This window comes from Mesocricetus auratus, unplaced genomic scaffold (assembly GCF_017639785.1).
Source record: "Mesocricetus auratus isolate SY011 unplaced genomic scaffold, BCM_Maur_2.0 Super-Scaffold_100004, whole genome shotgun sequence".
Classification (NCBI taxonomy): Eukaryota; Metazoa; Chordata; class Mammalia; order Rodentia; family Cricetidae; genus Mesocricetus; species Mesocricetus auratus.
The window spans coordinates 40672075-40687407 of record NW_024429189.1 but is presented as its reverse complement, the minus strand read 5'-3'; the positions used below and the strand labels follow the sequence as shown (position 1 = coordinate 40687407).

The 15333-nt window shown below is 44.4% G+C and overlaps 1 protein-coding gene across 5 annotated transcripts in view; it reads right to left on the bottom strand.

The window, feature by feature from the left end:
• The window catches only part of Rapgef4 (Rap guanine nucleotide exchange factor 4), a 299093-nt gene that overhangs the window by 159954 nt on the left and 123806 nt on the right, over positions 1–15333 (bottom strand). The window contains exon 1 of one of the 5 annotated variants that reach the window (XM_021232650.2): positions 10782–10969. The exons of 3 other annotated variants lie outside the window; for them this stretch is intronic. The gene's annotated coding sequence lies outside the window, so the exon portion shown is untranslated. Of the gene's footprint in view, positions 1–10781; positions 10970–15333 lie in introns of those variants that run through there. One more of the 5 variants, XM_021232652.2, reaches the window with a different exon arrangement.

The window sequence follows — 15333 nt, the reverse complement described above, 5'->3', positions numbered from 1 at the left end:
CTAAAGAGCTCTGCAAAGACAAGAGTGAGCTGGGCAAGAGGATAAAAGGGGCCAGAGGTCAGGACAAATAGTCTGGACTTTGTGCCTTGCCATCCACCACTCTCTTCCCAACCTGGACTCACGGAGGCTGCTCAGTTCTCAAAATGAAATTCCCTTGGTTGCCACATTTCACTACCGTCAGTGTCTCAGCAGCAGACAGCACAAGAGATGTCTGCACCCCAGAAACCAGCACAAGTGTAAGGCAAGCTGTGGGATAAGCTCTCCTTTGAAGACCACTCTGAGTCCACTCCGATTCGTCTGAATAGGGAAAGCTTCCTGCCTCTAGTTCCTGCCTGGAGGGACAGGGTTCCAGAAGGGGCTGGCGAGCCTGGTAAGGACAGAGTTCCAGGGGAAGAAGGAATGTGTCCCCTGCCCCCTTGGAAATATCTCCGAATTTGAAGCAGTGGGCACTGGAAACACCACACGGAACTAGGTTATCTGCGTAACCTATGGTGTCGACTTTTTTCTCAGTTCTAGAAGTAATATAGACACGTTACACCAAATTGTGGAACCCAGTTAAAGGTGCAGAACTCTTTTTGACACATTTCAAGGTTCTGATCAAAGCCACAGTCTCCCAAGGTGTGCATTCCACAAAGCACAACTCATAGTCTGTCATCAACTGGCTGGCTCGACAGAGGCTTGCTTCTGAACTTAAATCTCAAGCCATAGACAGGAAAGGTCAGAAAGTTGCTGTAGGGATAGGAAACTGGCATGGAGATAGGTAACCTCGCCAGCCACATCTGTTCAACAGAGCATGATCTACCACAGCTTAAAAAAGCCATGACCGCTGACAATTAATTAGGAGGACGTCAGTGCATTGTAACCCAAGCCACAGCCTCATCCTGGGGCTCATCTGCAAGTCTGTGGCTTCTCCACATCGGCAGAGGGAAATAAGTCCTGTTCTAAACCAACGAAAGTCGCGGTTGCTTAAGAGGGAAGCAAAAGCTTAGAGATTGAACCACAATTTTTTTCTTCTGTCAGGCAGCATAAAAATCCCTACAAAATTTAACAGGGTCCTCATTCCCCAAAGAGCAGGTGGACACACACACACGCACGCACGCAGGCTTTGATGTGTACCACAGCATGTGTCTGGAGGTCAGAGGACAACAGTAGAATCTAGTGCTCTTCTTTCACCATGTGAGTCCCCAATCAAACTCAGACTGCCAGACTTGCAGACAGTGCCTTCCCCCTCTGAGCCATTTATTCAGCCCAGCATATGTTTGTCATGCTTCAACATTCAACTGAAAACCTTAGTTACATGCGTGATCTGTGGTTGTTAGGGTTAGCAGACTACACTTTCAGTCTTAGCCAGCCTAGGACCGTCTCTCAGTTGCATGGGTTTACCAACATAGGTAGGAGGCCATCTACCATCCAGTTTCTCAACCAACATCAGAAACTTTTGTGGAGGATCACCTCTAGTTGGAAAGCCAAGATGACAAAAGGCAACAATGACAACAATTTGCCAACCTCCAGCAGAGCTCCGGCCCCCACGGAGGAAGTGCTGAGTACCGCAGGGCTCATTTTGCAGTTCTGGTCAATTTTTTGCAGGCAACAGTAAGTGGTGGAGACAAGGTGTCTGTCTCTATCACTCAGTCTGTCAGTCTGCTGCAGACTGGGCTGAGCTGCTGACAGATTGGCTTTGACACAGGTAATTCAGAGGCGGACAGCAGCAGGTCTGTCCTTCCACGGGCTCCAAAAGCAACTGTGTAAGAACTTACACCTGTCCCACCACTCGAATGTAGAACAGAACTTTTTAGAGTTCTCTGCATCCTCCTTTCAGAGGAGGAGAAGTTGATGAACATCAGTCAATAAGGGTGAAGACAGAACCATTATTCTGTGCTCTGAACTACCAGGTAGCAGTAGGTTCACCACCGGGTCTCTGCAAGAGACACACCTTTGAAGAAGGCAGAGACACACTTAACAAGAGAGAATAGGTGTAGCTTTCTAATACCCTCCACCCCAGAAGTCCTTCCCCTCTGCCTTCTCCCTGTCATGTTTCCGTTTATTAGAACACAGAATGGTGCTGGGTGGGAAGTCCTTCACTGATGGAGTCCATGTTCAGCATGGGTTTAATCCCTAGTGCCCCTCTACCCAGAAAGAAAGAAAGGAAAAAATAGAATGAAAAACCAGAGATGTTTTGAGCATGTTATTTGGCTGTCAGCTATAATTCCATAAAATGAAATACAGGACTCATACATTCCAGGAGCACTGGGGTGTCAACCAAATATAGAGTTCTTTGTGGATCGCAAACGAACCTTGAAGCAAAGGTCTCTCTTTCAGTTAAGGATTTTCATTAAGGATCTGAGCTGTGTGGATAATATTGATCAAAACCCATTTAGTTCATGTTTTTATTATTACAGAGATAGATTGCTGGGATTCAGATTTTGTTAGGTGTTCCAGTAGTTGGTTCCTTCTATTGTAACCCATGCAAATGCAATTGCATTCCTGGATGGTGAGAGCCTAACAATTAAAGTGATAGCACTATCACTAGTTTATCTGCCATCTCTTAGCAGTTAAAATCTGGATTAATTTAGGTAAGACATGACTTGAATTTATGAAACATTCTACTTTAACTCTTGAAATTTCAAGTACTATCTACATTCACCAACAAAAATGGCCTCAAAGAACCATTCAACTTTTCTTGTCTGACATAGTAATTCCACTTCCTCCATGTCACATGGAATCTTCATGAACAGTTTAGTTAAAGGTTCAAATCAGTCAGTTCATCACCTCCACCCTCCACCTCCACTGTCCCCATCTATACAGATTAGTCTGGACCTATTTGATCAGGTTCAAACTGGTTAAAGTCAATAAGCTTGGCTCTCTTTCCCCATAACTTATTATAAAGACATACTCTTAGGTATCATTTACTCATGAAATGTTGAACAAGTAGGGTCTTCTGATTCATTATTTCCAATTTCAGAGTGAATGGAACATACTCAGACTATAAGGGATCTCTCTAGATAAGCAAAGGGTGTCTCCTCAACCCTCAAGTTCAGGGTCAAGAGTCTCTTCTCTTGGATGAATGTTCTGATCTGGGTAAAACCATCTCTTTTCCATCTTTCCCTGCTAGTGTATTTAAAGTATTTAAAAGTTGTGTCTCATTGAACTGTGGGATGACTCAAGTTACCTCAAGACCCTCAAAAACCTGAAGCAAAGAAAGCTGTCTTTTCGAGTAGTCTAAGGGACTCATTAAAAAAAGCTAAAGCACGGAAAGTCAAATCAACTTTTTATTTTTAAGGCAGGAAAGACTTTAGTATTCTAAAACTTTTGTTTGGTGGGACAGATGCCCTGACACTTGTACTATTTGAAAAAGAGCAGGCAAGAATGAAGCTGACTTCTTGACTGCACTCTGAGGTTTGGAAGAGATCTCAGAGAAGAGGAGATCTGGGCTTCACTTCCCTAAGTAAGGCCAGGGCCATCCAGCATCGGAATCAGCATCACGTGATCATTAACAGGAAGCACACCAATGGATGTGGTCCCTCTCCACCCTTAGCCAGAATCAGAAAAGAATGGTACCCCTAAACATCTTTTGCTTTTGTTTTGTTTTCTTGAGAGAGAATTTCTCTATGTATCCTTGGCTGTCCTGGAATTCACTCTGTAGACCAGGCTGGCCTCATACTCACAGAGATCTGCCTGCCTCTGCCTCCCGAGTGCTGGGACTAAAGGTGTGTGCCACCACAGCCCAGCTTCATCCATGCTACTTTTATTATTTATTTATTCATTCATCCATTCATCCACTTATGGAGTGTGTGTGTGTGTGTGTGTGTGTGTGTGTGTGTGTGTGTGTGTGTGTTGTATATGCGCGTGTTTGGGAAAGGGGTGCACGCACCTTTACCCACGTGGATGCTGAACGAGAGTGCCAGGTTTCCTGTCTATCACACTCTATCTCATTCCTTTGAGGCAGGGTCTCTCCTGGAGTCTGGAGCTTTCTTTCTTCCCAGTTAGACAGGAAGTGAGTAACGTCTCCTGTCTCCACACACTCCAGTGCTGTGAAGTGGGTGTTGAAATCCAGAGGCCCTCACACTTGCACAGCAGCATTTTTAGGAGAAGTCATTTGTCCATTTTATCCATGTTTTAACAACATATAAGGAAAGGCAAGGAGAGCACAAGAAAGCTACAAGAACACGGCATTTACGGAGATGACCTACAGCGTCAGATGCTGTAGGAAGACTAAGAATTGAGATTCTCCTCTACATTCAGGACAAGGAGGCAACAGATGGCTTCAGCTAATGGGCTGTCTATAAAGTATCTGGGTAGACAGTAAACGATGGGGGGCTGACATATGTCTATGAAGGGACAGAATGGACACAATAAATACTGTCAGTTCCTTTAACAGGTGTGACTGTAACAAGGAGGTAGGGTCAAAGACACAAAAGGGTGAGCTGGGAGGGTGAAGGTTTGGTTTGGTTTTTATTTCTGAATTAGAATGTCTGCCCCCCCACACACACTTACACTAAAGATGAAAAGACAGAAGTTGTGGGAAATGGAAGAAATCGAGTGGAAAGCAGACACTATAAAAAGATGAAGGTTTACAGGGCAGAACACAGGTGGGAGAATCTGAATGAAATAAAAGGAGGAAGACTTGGCTGGGCGGTGGTGGCGCACGCCTTTAATCCCAGCACTTGGGAGGCAGAGGCAAGCAGATCTCTGTGAGTTCAAGGCCAGCCTGGTCTACAGAGCAAGTATCAAAATAGGCTCCAAAGCTACACAGAGAAACCCTGACTCACACACACAAAAAAAGGACATGACTACTTCCAAAAATGGAGATTTTTATTTTTATGGAGGTATAAGGGAGAAAGCAGCAGAGGGAAAAGTCCAGGCTGAACATGACCAGCAGACTAAACCTGACAATGAGAGGAGACAGGGAGAGAGCAGCCGGCCCACCAACCAAGAGAGGTGGCCAGGGCCCAGAGGCCAAGACACTAAGTAGCCAAAATGGCAGAGTAACATAGAGATCAGGTTAGTGGAAGAAAAGTGGAAGCCCAGACCCTGGGAGGGAGGCTTCAGGGTAGGGAATGGGGTGAGCAGCTCTGGGAGGAGCCACAGGTACTAAGGGATATGGGAGAGCTGGTCAGAGTCCAGTTTGACACGTTAATAGGCACCTCAGTTAGCTGTTTGTCCTGGGTTTCTGAGACCCGACAGCATCTAAGGTGAAACAAAACCAATTCCATTTTAACCCGAGAAAACAGGTATAGAGGAGCACAAGTGAACATGTCAACACGCATAGACACGCATCTTTGCACCCATCCCCTCACCCAGAAGGAAAATCTGCAGAGTCACCCTATGCCTTGCACTGATGGAGGGCAAGGAGAAAGAAAATGACAGGCAGCAACAGGCCAGCTCACGCTACCCAGAAAGCAACACAGTAAGATGGTGATCTGAATTAGCATGGCAGCAAAGAAGGACCTCAACAGAGAAGGAGCCGATGCTCGCCCGAAGAACTACACCATGCCGGGAAGAAAATGTGTAAAGATGGCTTTTAGAGATCTTGGTATCGGTCGACTCATGTAGAAACTTCCAGGAAAGATTCCCCTTGCTTCCCTGCACTTGCTGGAGTTTACTTTGGGTTCCCTGAGACTAACTGTCCTCAAGGCAGCTGGTTTCATCCAGTTTACACAGCTTATAGACTTGGTAGCAGCAAGGAAAGCTTGCAGGGAAAAAGCTGGGGCTCATCGGCCAAATGTGAGGGGAGGTGTGGTTTGTCCAGGGTTTGAAGCCTCACACAAACTTCCTGCCACATAGGTGCTGAGAACAATGGGAGGCGCTGGTAGGGTAAAAGGTTCAAGCTTGATTCCTGGTTTGAAAACCCACCAATCTCTGAGCTTGAAATCCTACCAATCCCTGGGCTTGCCCCAGGCTCTGGGAGAAGCACAGGGAAGAGCATTACCATGTGTCTTTCCCAATAAATCTCTTGTGCGAGGTTTGTCATGCAATGTGACTCTGTGGTATTCCTTGGCTCCCAAACACCAGGATACCTTTCCATTTAGAGCTGTGATATTTTCCCTGGGGAAACCTTTCTCCTCTGAGCTGTAATACTTCCATTGAGGAAGCCTTTCTCCTCAGAGCTGCAATGTTTCCACTGGGGAAACCTTTCTCCTCAGTTGTATGTAACACAGCACTTAACTGAATTCAAAGTGATAGCTGAATTATAACAAGGGGTCCACTAAGGCTGAAGGCCACAAGTTTGCAATAGCATCAGTCTGAATAGCAGTGTTTCTTTTTGTTGTTGTTTCCCCAGCAGTGATTAGTGGCCTGGTTGGAGGAAATAATAGAAAGTGCACCTCGGGATCTCTTCAGGGTTTGTATTTAACCTGGAAGTTGCCCCAAACAGGACAACTTCACATCCAACATGTCCAACATGTAGGGACCACTCAATAAATCTTTACAAACGAATGAATGAATATATGAATGAATGAATTAATGGCTCAAGAGTGTTTGAGGTGATAAGCCATAGTGTCCAAGCTGAACAGGGAAGGAAGTGAAATCAGAGGGGATCCGAGAGAGGGGCCAACACAAGGGGTCCAAAGGGATTACTCGGTGCACCCAGCCACCAGAGCAGGTTCACACTGGAGACAACTTTGAGTTGTCTTTGAGTCTTAGGCACCCCCTGGTGGCTGGTCTGGGAGCTAGAAAGTCCCATCCTCTGCACACATACTCTACGTGTTCCTCTGCTCACTGTCCAGCACTCCCTTTGCTTCTCTTTAGTCTTTTAACTTGATGTCTCTCTTCTACCTTTCTATTGACCAGCTATCCCAGGCATTTCTCTTTCTCTTAGCTTCATCTGGTTTTCTTTTTTAGTTTTTGAAAACAATCCTCATAATGGTAAGTATGGATAATCATAGAACACACAGTACTCATGAAAGAAGGGGAGCCTTTACATTGCAAAGTTAAAAAAACCAAAGCTTCTCAGAGTCACAGGAAAGAGACATGGCTTTTTAAAGGACTTACAAACTATATCATATCGTTCATAATTACCCTGTCCTTACCTGAACATAAGCATTCAGAACATCTTCTATTATAACACTTCTCATTTATATTTTAATTTATTGACATTAGAAGTATTTTGCTGTTAATTTTTTATTGCAATGTATGTGATATCTGCTGCCACATAGGTTGGGTAGCTGTCTGAAAAGTAAAAAAATGGACTTTTGGACTACAACCTATTTGCCGGTTAAAGGCATTGTATAATCCCGATTCTTTGTTTGGATTCCCTTGAAGATCCCAATAAGTTACTTAGTAATAACTCTTGATAAGGCTTATGACAAATCATAACTAATGGTGAATGTCTCAAAGGGTCAACCAGCCATCTTTTGGCTCCTACTTCCTGTTGTATACCAGGCTATTTTAAGATTTTTCCATTCCCTGTGTTCTTTTTCTTCCCAGCCCTGACACTATTTGTATCTCTTTGGTGGCATTTTTTAATGCAGAAAAACTTAAATAAGTTCCAAGGCTGCAGAACAGCCATATTATTTGATGATTGTGAATCTTGTCTGGGAAAAACTCCAAACACTGATTTGCCATTTTAAGCCGTCCCTTTGAATCCCCACTATTGTCAGCAGTAGCCCTATATTATTGGCTTCTTATTGATTTCCTCCTTCCCCTTTACATAAGTTAACAGAACATTCTAATTTCCTTTCTTCTCATTGTGTTTCCTTAACTCCCGAAGTTGCTGAAACACAGTATTGTTTTAGCTTTTTGATTTTCAGAGAAAACACTTATTTCCATAAGTCACACTCGGCCATTATGAAACCCATGGACTCCACATTGCGAGTCTTCACACTCTTCCTTCTTCATCTCTCTTTAAGTCACTCCCTGGCCACGCCCCATCTCCCTTTGAAGATTTCTTTCACATTCATCCTTTGTCCCCCGCCCTTCTTATCTGTTCCAATGTCCTGCTACGTAGCTTTCCTCCCTCACTTACTCAGTCTCTTGCCAACCAAGCTCCACAGTCCTGCTACGTAGCTTTCCTCCCTCACTTACTCAGTCTCTTGCCAACCAAGCTCCACAGTCCTGCTACGTAGCTTTCCTCCCTCACTTACTCAGTCTCTTGCCAACCAAGCTCCACAGTCCTGCTACGTAGCTTTCCTCCCTCACTTACTCAGTCTCTTGCCAACCAAGCTCCACAGTCCTGCTACGTAGCTTTCCTCCCTCACTTACTCAGTCTCTTGCCAACCAAGCTCCACAGTCCAGCCCTCTGCATGGTGAGTCCTGTGCTCTTGCCTTGAGAGGGCAGGGCCCGCCCCCCAGGAGTGATGGTACCCAGGGACTGCTTCCCTAACTCTCCCAACACTGAGAGATGAGCCTTAATTTCTTCATTTCCCAAATGAAGAAACAGGCTTTCCTGGAGGTTCAGGCTTCTAGCCCTGGAATTCAGGGAAATAAAATGACCTGCGCTATAACGTGTCAATGAAGCTTTCAAATGACAAAGACCCCATATCCAGTTTGTTTAATATCAAGGAGCAATCTCAAGCCCAAGGTTTTTAAGAGATGGGATTTGTAAAGAAGAAGTGTGAATTCAAGTATCGTCCTTCAAAGAGTTTTTAATTTAGTTACAGTAGTATAGGGTACTTGATAGGTATACAGTAAGTGCTAAATTAATCCTTGATGTACTTGAGAGCAGGGATCGGAAAGCAAGCCTCACTGCTCTCCCAACTTGGCTAGTTTCAGATTGCGTTGCTTGGTCATAGGACGCTTCTTAATATAAAACATCCTCTTGTCTGACACTTCCTTCTGGCCCAATCCCCCCTCCCTCCCATCAGAACAATACACCGTTAGGGGAAAAGGCGTTGCAATTCCTGGGCTCCTTTCCAACTCAACAGCACTATTTACTTTTCCTAACGACGGGATAATTATTGCTGGTATTACTCTGGGACTTTTCCATATGTCCTTTAGTTTGGAGTGTGATGACCCAACACTACCTTTTAATGCTTTCTGACCTCACTGCCTGTTGACCTCACTCTACAACTTTGCCTCTGGTTTCTACTTTTATGATGACCCCAAACTAATCAATACCTCATTTGGCCACTGCTGCTGTTGAGTCCCCACTTTGACAAAGACTCCTTGGAAAAGGCCTTTGTCACTTGCAGCCGGCTCATTTAAAGCAAGTTCTTGCTATGTTCATCACTTTGTCAAACAAGGACGTATTCAAGGAAATTAGAGGCCAGACTTGACAGAGCACTGGGTGCAGCTGCTGGCCCAGCTGTGCAGTGATTCTCAACGGGTCCATTACCTCGCCATGAACACAACGACTCAGCACGGCTTCCCAAGTCCAGCACTCCTGTCAGCCTAATATATTTGGTAACAGCCATTATTTCAGAGATGAATGCATGCATGTATTTATAGCAGATCACATGCCGGCTCTATCAACAATTAAAGAGATTAGGATTCAGCAGCCATATTTCTCTAATTAGGGCAAGATGGAAGACGTCGTCTATAGAATGTTGCAGTTTGGACAAGGTTTCTTCTCTCCTAACAAGACTACTATGCTGCTCTTCAACAGTCGGACATCCAACCTCCCCAGAGCCACCTCCTCCCTGCATAATACTCACTGCTCTGTCTGTCCCATGGAATTTTCAGGCAGGGGATTCCATTTCCAATTGGTCCTTCAAATTTGCCCTTCTTCCTCCCAGCCAGCCACATGATGAGCTTGGTGGGCCGTTTTAAGGCTTGTTTTGAAATACCATGTGGACAGCATCATGGGGGCATTAATTTCATTCAGCGACATTAGTTCCCTGGAGCTTTGGTGTATGTTACATGCTCACATTTAAAAGGCCTCCCCTCTGAACAAAAGCCTGATCTCAGGGTCTGGGCCATAAATTCCATCTTGCCTCTCTCCTGCTCCTGCATTATTTACGCAATCTTCTCAGGGAGCTGGCTTGAGACTTTCCCTCACAGCAACAATCGGCAAACGCTGGAAGCTCAGCTCTGATGGGAATGTGGGCTCTAAGAGAGAGTTTCCCCCATTCACAGTCTCGATAATAAAACATGATAATCTAATTTGGTAAAAATAAACTGTGAAATCAGAGATTTGAGGCAAAAAACTTTAAAGACGCAATTCAGACTAGCAATCAGTGTTCATTCAGCCCTGTACCATCTCAGCTTTCTCCCTGTGCAGACGCTTCAGCGATGCTAAATTAAATAATTGACAAATTTTTAAAGCTGCTGGAAATTACCATCTGTACTTAATTTTGGAATATAAAAAGGTCCACAGAAAACACCCTTTATGATTATTTTGTCTAATAACAGATCTAAAACAATACAAACATCCCAGTCATAAAATATAATGTGTTACAAGCACTCTGGATTACATATTCAAACACAGTTTTCAAAACAGAAGCCCACAGGAGACATGAAATACAGAGTTATAAATACATTTCTTTTTTTTTAAAAAGTCTAGCAAAATAACCGAGTTGTTAATTTAAAATGCACCTCCCCCTCACCTCCCACTTCCCTGTAAATTTTTTTTAATCAAAACAATAAACAAACAAAATAAATCTCACCCCCAGGCTTCCTATAGACAGTAACGATGAACATTGCTTTCTCAGACTCGGCTCCTGGATACACACTGAGCTAAACGGTCCTCTCCCCAGAACTTTATTAGGTGGTGATTGCATTTATGCAGAATTAAGTCTACTCCTGCAAATAAACATGCTGCAGCTTCCAGGAAAACACAGAGAAGAGAAGCAAGCTCCCTGGACGTGAACATACTGGTAAATACGATAAAACAAACTGACACTTACACCAGACAGTCCTCTCCCAGGTCCTGCACAGTGGTAGCCCTAATGGTACATCCTAGTTTTTCTTAATCCACGTTCTGCTCTTCTCACTGATGGGACCACTCAGGCACATGGTCAAGTTGCAATCAGCTTCTCCCTTAGTGATGTATGAGAGCTGGACCGATTTATCTTGTCTTTCTACAGCACATTAGCACTAATGTCTGCGTATGCATCCTACCTTTCTTTAGCCGTTGCCCCGGCTTTATCATTGGTAATCTAAATTAAAGAGCCAGTGAACAGAGCAGGGTTGTTGTCCCACACCCCTCCCTGTTTTCCATGAAACCATTGCCAGGCAGTCACTCCCGGACAAGGATCCCACTGTTTATTCTATCAAGCCTCTCCTTCTGTACCCCATTGAGACTGCAAGTCTGAGTGGCAAGGGACAGGCCAGCGAGGCGGTGGTGGTTCTAAGGTAGATTTACACTTTCTGTTCTGTAACAGCAGATGGCCCCAGGAAATCCTAGAGAGAGCTGTCATCTATGAGTGTTTTAGCTCAGAATTAGAAACCAGCACTATCCACTAACACAGCAACCTGATACCCCTGTGAGTGCGCTGGGCGCGGTTCTGTCTTCACATTTTCTCGGTTATTTCTTCCTTCTTCCACCGGTATATGGCTTACATGTGCAAGTGTTTGTTTTGATAAGAAATTTGAATGCAAGTTACATACAAGAGGCTCAATATCCCATTGAAAATTTTAGGGAAATTCATCAAACAAATGGTTAACCTTGCTGTAACCTGCTATCAGCAAACAGCTGATGGGGGAGCAGAAGACAGTTCATAAATCTCAAGCTGTCCGGTCCTCTCTTTGAGACACGCATAATATCTCCTTGGTCTCCAGAAATGTTTGGGAAGCAGAAACATATCAGAGTGTATCTTTTCATAGGAAAGTTTTTGATCTCTTTAAAATGTTGCTACTTTAGCAGCATCTCAAAGCCGTTAAAACTAGATTTACAATGAATGTCGGAAGAGCAGTAGGTTTGTATTCTTCTCTTAGGCACTAAAACTACAGAACAGCTGTGAGCAGTAGAATTTAGTGGGTACTAACCACAGAAGCTACATCTCTATTTTTGAGAAAACATGATTGTTTTCATCACTTTAAGCATGTTTTTGCATTCTTAGTTTTGAGTTTTAGAATTAAGAAATTATGGGGCTGGAGAGAAGGCGCAGCAGTTAAAAATCACTGGCTGCTCTTCCAGAGGGCTCAGGTTCAATTCCCCGCACCTACATGGCAGCTCACAACCATGTGAAATACCAGTTTCAGAGGATCCCAGACCTTCCTCTGGTCTCCGTGGGCTCCAGGCAGGCATACATATGGGCAAAATATCCATACACATAAAAAATTAACAAATTGTAACGGACCCATTTCTCTGAAAGCATAAAATATAGGCTTGCCATTTAAGACTTATTTTATTTTTAACTATGTGGGGTGAGGGATGTACAGGAATGTGCATATGACTACATGTACTGGTGGTGGCCAAAGCCACCAGATTCCTTGGAATTGGACTTGCAGGCAGCTGGGTGATGGGTGATAGGTGCTGTGAACCTAATGTGGGTACTGGGAACTGAACTTGGGTCCTCTAAAAGACCAGTGTATGACCTTAACCACTGAGTCATCTCACTAGCCCCCAAACTGGCCCTGTCTAATAGCTTTATAATATTCTTCAATTCTCTAATCCTTGGCATTTATATTCCTGTGAATTTCTCCTCTCTTTTCGGGGGACAGTAGCAGGAATTGAACCCAGAGCCAAGGCTATGTTTTAATTTTTGTTATAAATCATATCTTTATTCATATCTCAACAGAGTAAAAAATAAAAAGGTCAGTTAGTTTCACACACAAATAAATATCACTAAAAAAATTCAAGCTCAAACTTGCTGCTTCTCAACTTTCTCTGCAAATTCCAGTCAGTTGAAATAAGACTTCAGAGGGTTTCTTAAAGACTCTCGTCCCAGGTTAAGCTTGGAAAGAGTGTATTAACTTCTACATTCTAGCACTGAGTTACCCTGCACACAACCAACCAGAGGAATCATCTTTAAACTTTTGATCCGGGCTTGTTACTCAGCAGCTTGGACCTCTGTATAGCTTCCCATTGCTCTTAGGATGGAAGCCAACACCGTAATCACGGCTCCCAGTACCCTGTCCAGTTTCTCTGGGAAGATAAGCTCACCTTCCCAGAACTGCCTCGCTGGCCTTGGAGGCGTCAGTCAATCCAGTACTGAACTCCTGGTCTCTATCAGCCAATCCTGTTCGCAGAGTGACATAGCCCTAACCAGGGTGTTGAGACTATTCCAGAAGGTCTCCACTCCCCAGATCAGCTGTGGTAAAACCTAGGGAGTGATCCCAACTCTGAAAAGGTAAAGTTGAAAAGAGTGGGGGGGGCTACAAGGAAATTAATTAATCCTTTGAAGAACCTTGGGCAGAGTAGGAAAGGAAAGACAGGGGAGGAGCAGAGACAAGAATTGCACACACTGGGCTTAAGACTGCGTTCTGTGGCTTATGTCAGCTAGCAGGCTACTCCACGGCCACTGTTTGGAGTATTCTCAGTAACTCAAACACACCCATGATATTCCTGTTCAAACTTCTTTCTTCCCAAAGCTATCTTTATTTAAAGCATTCAACTACATGGAAAACTCTATCAGTTTCTAAGAGGCTTCCCCCAAAGCCCTCCATTGCAAGACCAGGAAACTGAATTTCACAAAACTGAAGGCCTCTCTTGTAAGGCAGCATGAAGTTTAACTGCAGCTTTAGATAAACCTCGACATAAAATAATGCCAACGCTTGAAGACATCTGGAGTGCCTACTAAGTGATAAGACCTTGGCACAAGCTCAGTGCACAAGGAACTGTCACCAGAAGGTCCCACCTGGCCCAGAGCATCTTCTAAACTTCTCCCCCCTTATCCCGAAGAGTCACACCATGAGATCCTCAGAAGAATCTCTAAGATTCTGGGACCTCTAAAAGAACTATGCTCACGTATGCATGTGTGCATGCTTATGCAGGGACATGTTTTAAATTTGATACAAAGTGTGATAGTAGAGTTCTTCTTCTGGTCTTGACCAGCTACCCTATGGGAACTATAGAACAACAGCTCCAAAATGACTACAACCATGCTCACAGAGAAACTTCCAGGCTTACTGCTGAGCAATCAACAGGATGGCCCAGGGACATGGCAGCAGCCAGAAAACGAGGAAGGAAATCCCAGAGAGAAGACAGACACACAGGGGAAGTACGGAAGACCTGACAAACTGGACTCCAGTACTACACATGTGTGGAGCACAATTCCTTCAGCCTGATCCCAGTACCACGCATGCGTGCAACAGGCTTCTTCTGACTGACCCCAGTATCATTCCACTCGTGCTGAGCAGACTCCAAGCCACTTAGCCAAGGCAAAAAGAAATTTTCCTGTAACTCTGTCACAGGAAAGAAAAAAAAGAAAAAACCAGAAAACTGATAGTCATTTAAAGCTTGAGATGAAATTTCAAATCTCCATGATGCATCATTCACAATATCCATGCCACACATTTCAAAATCATTAGACAAAGAAACATAAAACATAAGCAGCCTCAAACAAAAAAGGTGACCCCTGTACAACAGACCTGAGGCGATGGGGGAAGTCCTGTGTATATGTCAATAAAGTACTGTTGGCCAATAGGGAAGCAAGATAGGTGGGACTAGGAGTGCAGGAGGACTCTGGGTAGGAGAAACACAGGAGTCGAGATGTAACTGCCATGGGGTAGGAAGCCCAGAAATTTCTCCGGTAAGAGAAATACTTAGATTAACAATTATGGGGTAAATACTTAAGTCAGAGCTAGCCAGTAAGAAACAAGCAAGGCCAACAGCTTCATAATTAATATAGCCTCCTGTATGTTTATTTGGGACTAATGCGGCTCTGGAACCAGGCTGGCGGGAAGGCTTTTCTTTACTCTGAGGTAATGCAGGCATTAAACTGAGAAGCTGTAGCATGTAAGGTAGCTGTCACAGAAACTGGAGAGGTGGCTCAGAAGCTAAGGGCGCTGACTGCTCTTCCAGAGGACCCGCATTTAGTTCCCAGCATCCAATGGTGTCTCGCACTCATCTGTAACTCCAGTTCTTGGGAATCTGATGCCCTCTTCCAGCCTCCACAATGTGAGTGGTAGGCAGGTAAAGTATCCATACACATAAGATACATTTTAACGAATTAAAGTGGAATTTGTGGCAGTCTCAGTGGCACTTGTCTATAAACCAACTGCCAATCACCCTTAGGGAATACAGTTAACTAGCAGCCTCCAGTTGTGGGGCCTTTAGGACCTGATTGGGAATGGGTGGAAGCCCTTCAAAGCTGGCCAGTAGCAGAGCTGATGACAGGAACAGGTAAGCTTGCCCAGCGGCCACCTCTACACCAGTACCCTCCACCAGGTAGCAGAGGTGTTCTCCACCCAGCAGCGCTGTCCCTGACCTCCTCCTACTCCATTTCTCTTCCTTCTGCCCTCCCTCCGCAACGACAGACTTCTTTCTGCTCTAGCTCCTCTTCATCTTCTGCG